Raw genomic sequence first — 9457 nt, 5'->3', positions numbered from 1 at the left:
TGTTTTTTCACAGGTTTATTTTTTATCGTCGGCTGCTGGAATACCAGCAAGACTAGGGTGAGGTGGACCGAGTCCTGAAGAGCTCGTAACTCATCCACTCAGTTCGCTGACGACGCTGCAACGTAGAGAAACGTAATGTCTTACATGGTGAAGTTCGAACCTTGCTTGGCGCAATGTGCACCTTAATCATTACCACTTCTAATAGGCATTTAAATTTAAAAAAACAACTAGACTGCTTTGTAATTTTAAGTACATAAAGTCATCAAAACTCATATCTTTATATTTTATTATGAACTGTATCTAAGGGTTTATAGAATTATATATGATGAATACATATATTTAAATACTTGAATATTCTAACTTGCATTGATCAGAATAAAAATATAACGAAGACACGAAAATAGTATGTGCAGAGAGAAATATATGTGTGTGTGAGAGAGAAAGAGAGAGTGAGAGAGAAAGAGAGAAGGAGAGATTTATTTATATCTGCATGTTTAATCTGTATGTACATGCTTGATGTTTGCTTTATCAAGAGCTCTAATGACATGCACTCACAGTTCACAAGCTGGATTACACAAGAAGGACACAGCGCCAGCAATTCTGTGACAAGCAGCCTCACAGACACTGAGGGTGACGGCAGAATGAGATGCCAGCTCCGACTTCAGGGTGTTCACCAGGTCATGGAGGCTAGCTATCGTCCACAATGAACAATGCCTCGATTAAGTTTACAGATTTTCCTTTACAGTTTCAAAAAAGTGGCTATTGAATATTATAGCAGAAAAATAATTACCGTATGGAGCAGTAGGCATGTGTCGTATTCTTTTCATTTGAATATTCTTTTAGTCATTAAAATAACTAATGTCATGCGTATGTTATTACTCTCAACGTTTTATTAAAATGTAGACGATAAAACGGTTGAATTTCAAAAACAAAAGCTTAGTCTAATTTATCCCATTAAAACAATGAAAATAAGTCTTTTGACCTTTTAGCTTTTGGTGGGTTTTTTAGAGGAAGAAATTTAGCTTTGTAAAGTTAAGTAACTCTTTCAGAATTTTCTATACTTGACACAGTGCTACATGCTTCAACCAGACATTTTCAAAAGGAATCGGATAAAAATGTACGCTCTCGGTATTTGTAATTTATTGATGACTTGTAATAGATTATTCTATATTATTAAATGCAAAATATAAAGAGACAGAGGCAGAGGAGGATGTGAACACCTATCGTAACAAACTCTAGTGACAGACACCAGACACTCACGTAGTAACAGTCGTTTGTCGACTTCAGTGGCAGCGGCCACAGCCACGAGGACCAGCAGGACAACGATGTACACCTTCATCCTTGAAGTCTGTTATGTAAAAACTTGCTTGATTACTAATGGCAGAACACACTTAGATAAATTGTCTTAATTTGTGAATTAGATTTAAAGAAAGAAATTAAATGTCGTATCCTGGCTATCTAAATATTGTAGAGCTGGATAGGGTGGTGGCATTCACCTTCTTCACAACAAACACGCAGTTTTCTCTTTGTTTTGGGATCAGCGTTCATGATTATCATGTCTGTATTTTGTGGTCAAGCTTCGAATGTTTGGCTGCCTTGCATATGTTACCCGGCACGACACTATTTCAAGGACTGCCCTTCTTAGTTTCTTGGAGTAGTATCACCAAAGAACAAAGAAACTGGCCTACGAAGGTGTAAGGGTAGACTAGTTGTCCTGTGCAGGGACCTACTCATCCTCACCCAAGGCAGGCGTGAGAGACAAACCTTGTCAAGTGCTGCTCTACTCATCAATGGCTGGCACTAATCAAGCGACTAATGACTGGCCTTGTCAGCTGCCGTGTCTATGTCTATGATCCCCACAACGATCAGTCAAGGGAGAAATAACTGATAAGACTTATTAAGAAGACTGATTTTTTCAAGACTCTGGCAGTTTCATCCGCAGATACTAACGCCATATTCCTCTGTTATGGTCTATGATAAAGTACAGTCATCAGAAAACAAAATCAAACAAGTACAAGAACAAGTATAAGAAGTCTATAGACTGATTTCTTACCTTTGCCTTTTTATGAAGACCTAAAAAACTTTAGATGCTCAGGCACAGCTAGGTTTGCTTTTTATTCACTTTGTGTACGTGACTATCTGAGACACACCCTCGGGGCATGACTGACTTTTTACGACAGTATCTATTAATATCTACAAAAAAAACTGGCTCAAGATGATAAAAAATATTCGTTTAAAAGATAATGTATTCTACTTTTTTAAAATTAGAATTGCTGGTTATAATATTGTATGTCACGGATGATTTTTTGTGCTCCTCTAAGTTTTGAACATATTGCATAATTTTTCAAAACTGTTTTAAAAGTTAATTTTAGGATTAATTTCCCAGTAGAGGCGTCAAACTGAATATCTGGAATCATAAGTTTCAAAATGTGAATGAAGCTATTGAGAAACTATAATTTCAATTCTTTGTAGTGTTATGTATTTCATTGTTAAAGGATTGTCTCTCTGGGACAAAGAACATTAACTTTTACCGATAAGATGGGAGAAATGTGAAATGATTAAAGCAGGGGGAATTCGGTCACCTGATTCCTATATATGGCTTTAGTAATTATTAAAAAGGTGTACAAGAATAATTATGGATTCTGCTTAATTTTAACTGAAATATTCATGGCATTATTTATCTCACTGCTTTGCATGAGAAATATCTATGAGGAGTATGGCGTTTTATTTCAGGGATTATAATTCATCCTGATTTTTCTTTTGCTTTTATCACTGTGGAACCTCAGTTGTTAAGTGACAGTAAAGGTTCAGACTTACTTCTACCCCACTCTCTGGATCGTGGACTTGCTAACAAACATGCAGCAGAGAGTTTCTCTTAACGATCTTCTCACGGATCGTCTGTCATCTGGGGTGGATTTCATGTTGCGCCTTCTTCCCACTTATCAGCCAATAACCCACCTACCGGCCGTTAAGCGCAATATTTGGGGTTTCACGTCGAAGTTATCAGCCCTTAAATCGTCCCTATTGCCTGATAATTTATGGGCAGGGGCCTGCCAGTATAAGCACCTTATGGCGTCTATAGTGGCTGTACTTTTACAAAATAGGTGAAATCTTCGAAGAGACAGAATATTTAGGGACCATTATATCTGGACGACGATGTAGAATTGTACAAGAAGTTTGGATTTCGTAGAGTTTATTGTGTATAAAGTAGGAGGTGAACTGGAAATGTCGAGATGCATTTCACTTCGCTTTAATACAACGGGATTTTTTTAGTGTGTGTTCGGCGATGTGGTCGGAATTTCACATCGTGAGGAAAGTGACCAAAGCGCTACTACGACATCCTTGACGATGGATCGTCTTTCCCGACTAGCGAAAGGAAGACAGAAGGGCAAGTTTTATGCTAGCGGTGGTTTTCCAAGTGTTATTGGATGCATCAACGGGGTTCATAACCGCATTTAGGCGCCCCAAATAATAAGCACGAATACGTGAATCGAAACAAATTTCATTCACTGCATGTTCAGATAATACTTTGTAATCAAAAGTTTTTTTTCATATCACAACACTGTTCGAAGTGCCATAGATTGTTGCATGATACTCTTTTCCAATACCAAATCACGATAAATACAAACTTTTTATATTTTCCCCATTGACTAAGATTTTTCTCTCTTGGACGATTCTGCAGATAACATTTAATCACTTTAATATTTATTAAACATCTGTGTGAAAGCAGAAAATAGACTGCTGCTACACAGTCCCAAGATACTAGGAACTGAAAACACTCTCATACCATTAAGTAAAACTTTATCCACACCATTAATAAGCATGTTTTGTTTTATATTTAATGTTGCTCCTTTTGAAGAATTTCTTTTCTGTTAGTTCAGCTAAATGTCGACTGCTGATGTACGATATATTAAAAACATAATATTGCTCGTACTATATATTTATATATTTGAACAGGTTAGTGTTTATCAACGTGCTTGCAAAGTGGCATTCAGGGAGTTTGCAGACTTTGAAAGCAACTGCAGACCACTGGACCAGGTCATGCTATGTGACAGTGGCTACTTGATAGAAGAGTGGATGTTGACACCATTTTAGCATCGTCCAGCCTTGCAGAAAAACAAATACAACCCATCACATAGCTGTACGTGCATCTGGTATGTGAGTTTGCATCAATGTTTTACCAAATGTTCATGTCGGTCACATTGACTAACCATATCTACATGTAATCAAGTCAGACGTGAACACATTCAAATATTTTTCCTTCTATAAAGTATATGTATACACATTATAACATTGAATATGGGAAAAATACTGCTTTGACTAAAACCTGTTTACATGTAATGTGTATGCTATCTGTAAATGTCAATGCCAGTAATATGTTCAGCTAGTATAGTTCATGTAAATCATGGTGAATGAAGTTATTGTATTGTGGTATGCCATTACATTTCAGCAGTCAGTATGAAGTTCAATAGATGGTGATGATGTTTGTATTTCAGGCATCGCTTAAAAGAGATGTTTTCTCTTGGGTCTGCAGATAGAACCAGATCGTGCATATGAAGTAACTTTGGTCACAGTTTGGGAAAGATAGGTCGCAGGATGTGGAAAGCAGGCCTGGCTTTGTTTATTCGGCTTCTTACATCTTTATCTTTAGTCTTTGCTGACTATGCTGCAAAAGTAGTTGAAACGGTTAGACTCTGTAATGCAATCCCCATATAGTTAAAGGGGCTTCTTGCTTGTTTTTTGATCGGCATTGCCTCCGTCTTCTTGATGTTGATGGTCAGGCCAGTCCCCGCTGCTTCTTCTGAGAGCTGAGTGAGCTTTGTCTAATCGTGTTGCTGCTTGTGGGACAACAGGCTGAGTCATCTGTAAAGTCGAGATTCTCAAGTTGCCTGGCCAAGGTTAACTGAACGCCCGCGTTGCTGTTAAAGGTTGTTCTTTTCATGATACAGTCTATGACGATCATGAAGATAATCGGCGAGAGCATACAACCTTGCCTCACTCCAGTTCTCACTGCGAAGGGGTCAGTCAGCTTTCTGTTGTGGAGCAACTTCCATGTCGGGTCTTCATACAGTTGCTGGACAATGGCAATGAACTTTAGTGGGAATCCGTAGTGCTGCATTAACTTCTATATTGTTTCTCTGTCTGGGGAGTCAAAAGCCACAAATTTCAAGTAGAGTGGCTATTGAGTGGCTATTGAAAATCGATGGACTGTTCAATGGCAGTATAGCGATAGGTCTGTGCATTATTTACCCTGTCGAAAGCGTGCCTGTTCTTGCATCAGTTACTTCTTGGGGCATTCTTCAGTCTCTCCAGAATGAATCTGATCAGAACCTCGCTGTGAATAGACAATAGCGTAATCTCGCGCCAGTTGCTGCACTGTGTCAGGTGCCTTTCTTGGGTAGCTAGACAAGGCTCCAGTCTGCTGGAACTTGCTCTTGCATTAATGTCGTTCATTATGAACTTAAGGTCTTGTTTCGGAGTACGATGAATCAGCTATTGTAGGGAGTTGTAAAATTCTTCTTTTTCCTATTCTTTAGCTGCTTTAGTAAGTGCATAGCACTGAATGATGGTAATATTCCTTTCTTTAGAGTTGAATCTGGCTGACTTGAGTCGTGGGGAAAGTAGGATCTATGCTGTTAGTGCTCTTGCAGCCTCTGGTGTCATCAGTACTGCTACTCCTTGTGTGTGGTCATGGTCAGGGTCTTCATGTCCAGAGTAGATGATAGTCTTCCCTGACGAAAGTCTGGTCTGATCGTTGCCATTCCACCTTGTCTCGCACAGGCCAAGGAGCTCGATGCCTTAGTTCTTCATTTCCTGGGCTACCTGAGCTGATTTCCCTCTCTCTTATTGGGTTTTAATGTTCCAAGTCCCTACCTAAGTTTTCCCATGGCAATGAGAAGATTGGTAAGGGAGATGACTTCCCGATGGCTTTCGCCTACAAGCGTCATAGGCCCTTCCTAAGAGGGATCTTCCCCTCCAGGATCTCGTTTTGCTTGTGTTGTAATTTCGGTTTCTATAGCAGGAGTTGTTTTACAAGATGGGGTTGCTTGCCCCACGCCCGACCCGCTTTTTTCGTCCGGGCTTGGGACCGGTAGGTTAATCGGGAGGTTTCCAGGTGGAGTTATGACGCTATATAAATAAATTTTGTTACTGTTGCTGTTGTTGATGATGTAATTACAACAGCTCTAAATTTAAATAAAATAATAACCAACAATACGTTTGCCCACCCCTATTTTCTGCTTTTCCGTTATCACGTGTTCTTTTCTAATATTTTCCCCATCCCCCATCAACATTGCCTCACGGTAAACATGTATTTCAGGTTAACGTAGAACTTGTTGAAGATGTTTGCAAGGCAATAATCAATTATAACTGTACTGAATATGCGTTCTTTAAGCTCATGCATGAAATAGTGCGTGCGTGTGTGTGTATGTGTATTTCCAAGACCATTAAAGTGTTTAAAGCAAGAAGTAATAGTTATGAAAATACAGATTAGTAAACACAATGACTAGCAGCTCCAGTTGATGATATAACTTTATGTTGATATTTGTGGCAAGTTTTCAACTGTAGAGATACTCATTTAGCTCTAAGAATTAATCTCCTAGAAAAAGGTACAATCCGCTACAAGAAAAGAGCATTCATTATGACATTGAACAATATCATCAGTAGCTGGTGAGGACATTGTCTTTCCTGTATTTAGAGGAAATCTTCATGACCTTTACTCGCACTCATTTGCACTAAAATAAAGTACTATCACAAACGGATAGACACACGCTTAAAGCACCTTTAGCACCACAACCACATCACTACGACACAACCATGGCAACACCATGACACGACGTGACACAGTATCGAGATAATTGTATAAACATAAACAATATTGCATCTGCATTCCAAATAAATTACAAAAAAGCAATAAACAAGTTTCTACTTTCAAAGCTTTATTTCACTTTGGTTCCAGGGAGGATGTTTGGACTGAAGCCGGGAGCTGCAATCTGAATCTCCTCATTTGCCAACACCAAGGCTGCAAAATCCGGGAATGAGGTTTAGAATATTTATCACGAGGATCAAATACATCATTTTCTACTGATTATTGCTCAGTTCGTATTCAAACCTTGTATACATTGATTATCTGCAGCGTTTCAATCTCACCTCAAACGACGGACATGAGAAAGGTCATCTAGTAGTCTGACTAATTCTAATTCAAAGACGGTAATACCTTTACCTTTTAAACCCACCAAAGCAGCAAAAGTCATTGTTGTAGAAGTTTTAACTAAGTTCAGTTTTTATAAAAGATATATTTAAGTGCAACTATTATTAAATAAAAGTCTAATTTGATCATCTACTCACAGTGAGCATGCAGCACCACACAGAGCAGCTCCAATGCCCTCAGTCAGAACATCACACGCCGCCGTGCATGCCACAGCCGTCAGCTCCTTACCGTGCTGGCGCAGGTAATTTTCAATCTGATGTGCCAAGGATGAGATGTCTGTCGAACATTTTACGTGAATTGCAAACTGTGTAGAGTTCAAACACTCTGAGCATCTTAGTTTACCTTATAATATTAAACCTTACATATTTATAAAAGTATGAAAATCTTATTTTTTAGTTTAAAAATGAGTTCTTTATATTGTATTTTGCTGATCTCCCAAATTGTGTCACCTGTCCAACATACTTCGCCCTTCTCTATATCACCATAGTTATTAAGAGTCTTATGATGCTGCTTGTTCTGCCTTAATATATTTGTTTTCAAAAAACATAAAAGTAATTGATCAAAGACAATACCGATGACAAAGACAGTGACAATGACAATGACAAACTTTGTCCCAGTGAAAAGGTTCTGCTGTCTTTCGAGCTACAAACAAACGATGCTTACCGATCAAAAGTCGCTTGTCTATCTCGTTAGCACTGGTGAGGGCTACAAGGGCCAGGATAAGCACGATGTAGATTTTCATCTTCAGATTCCTGGTAAAATTAACGATATTAAAATACCCATTCAAAAAATTGTTTCAGACTCATTATGAAGAAAATAGCCAATCTTACTCTTCAAGTATTTTTCTGGCATTTAAACGCTGAAGGTTAGTGTCTGAAGGAAGTTTAATTTAAACTAAAGACGGCTAATTGCGGATGTCGAATTATGAAAAGTAAGGCACCTAGTGCAAACTATATTCGATGAGGAAGGTCTGAAGATGGAAGAAAAGATAATTTCACTGGCTCGCGAATGTTTGTGATGGGCCAGGAAGGATATGAGTTTTATAAGTTGAAATTAAGGGAAAGATGACGCAAAGGGGGAGGATTAATGGCTGGGTGCTTACAATGCAATACAAGAACACACTGACCAGTAGGTCAATCTCCTTTACCTCTTTGCTCAAGCAACAGTACATCAGTGTCACCTTGTCAAAGACTGACCTTTAATGTGCCTTGGAAGCTGGTCAAAACTGTGGTGGCCAGAAGTGGCTTATAAACGAGATGAAGTGTATTGGCTGTTCACCTAAAACCGCTGCCGCATCTATTCATGTGCCTCCATTAACGCCCGTCAGTCAGGGGTCCTTGATTAATTAAAACGATATGCCTTGAGCCAGACTCAAGGACCAAACGCAAAGATAGATAGGACAACTGGTTGAATGTACACCTGACAGTCTGTGCCACAAAATGAAAACCAATACAGAAACAGGTGGAAAGCAATCCCTCTCACCTGGCCACAGCCGTATGCATGAAACCCTCAAGAGCTGTGTCATAAACAAAACCACAAAGAGCGGCGTGGACCAAGAGTCAGAGAAATCTGCAAACAATTTGTCCGCAGACCGTGCTCCTATAGACCAAACATGTCTGTAGTACATACGAGGTAAACCACATAGTTTGAGCCAGGATATAAACACATCTGTTTCGGACAGGTGACAACCAAGAGATATCATAGGACAGTCTATATTTTTCTAACAGTTCCCTCTTTTTAACCAATTTCCAACACTTGATCCCTTTGTACCGCCTGCTTCAGGCTGTTGTAGCTCAATATCAATCAGACTTGAAGTGTGGACTCCTAAATATGAAGATGACCGTGATGGAAAGTTTGGGCTTGACGGAAATTGAGAATGGATTCCGTCTAATCTGTGAGGGTAAAGAGCTGCATAGGTTTTATACGTAAATAGTTTATTATTTGTGTTTTTCTGGCATGCAAAATAAACAAACTACCTAATTATTGCATTCTTTTAATATTAGTCTTTCATATTATAATGCAATTGTATTGGGTACACAATCTATTGTTGACGCCATTATGTGAAACTAAATACAAAAACTTCAAAACCCTAAAGTTTAAAATAGAATACAACACAAATTAAGTTTGCTTTGTCCATCTTCTCTTACCTTTACGGCTGTGGCAGACGACTGACGTAGTCAAGCTTGAAGACATCCACACACTGGCAGGCTTCCCTTTTATATCCCAACCCACTGGTCCGTAAAAATT

At 38.8% G+C, this 9457-nt stretch overlaps 1 long non-coding RNA gene across 1 annotated transcript; it reads right to left on the bottom strand.

Annotated features, from left to right (window-relative positions):
* On the bottom strand, positions 1-2099 carry LOC112564946. The gene is made up of 4 exons (XR_003099290.1): positions 2054-2099; positions 1261-1348; positions 556-691; positions 1-115 (listed from the first exon to the last, which is right to left on the bottom strand). It is a non-coding gene; the product is annotated as an uncharacterized LOC112564946 (long non-coding RNA).
* Between the last annotated feature and the right edge of the window lie 7358 nt (positions 2100-9457).

The sequence above is a fragment of the Pomacea canaliculata genome, linkage group LG5 (genome assembly GCF_003073045.1).
Source record: "Pomacea canaliculata isolate SZHN2017 linkage group LG5, ASM307304v1, whole genome shotgun sequence".
Taxonomy (NCBI): Eukaryota; Metazoa; Mollusca; class Gastropoda; order Architaenioglossa; family Ampullariidae; genus Pomacea; species Pomacea canaliculata.
The sequence above is the reverse complement of the archived record's forward strand: the minus strand, read 5'-3'. Positions and strand labels throughout refer to the sequence as shown.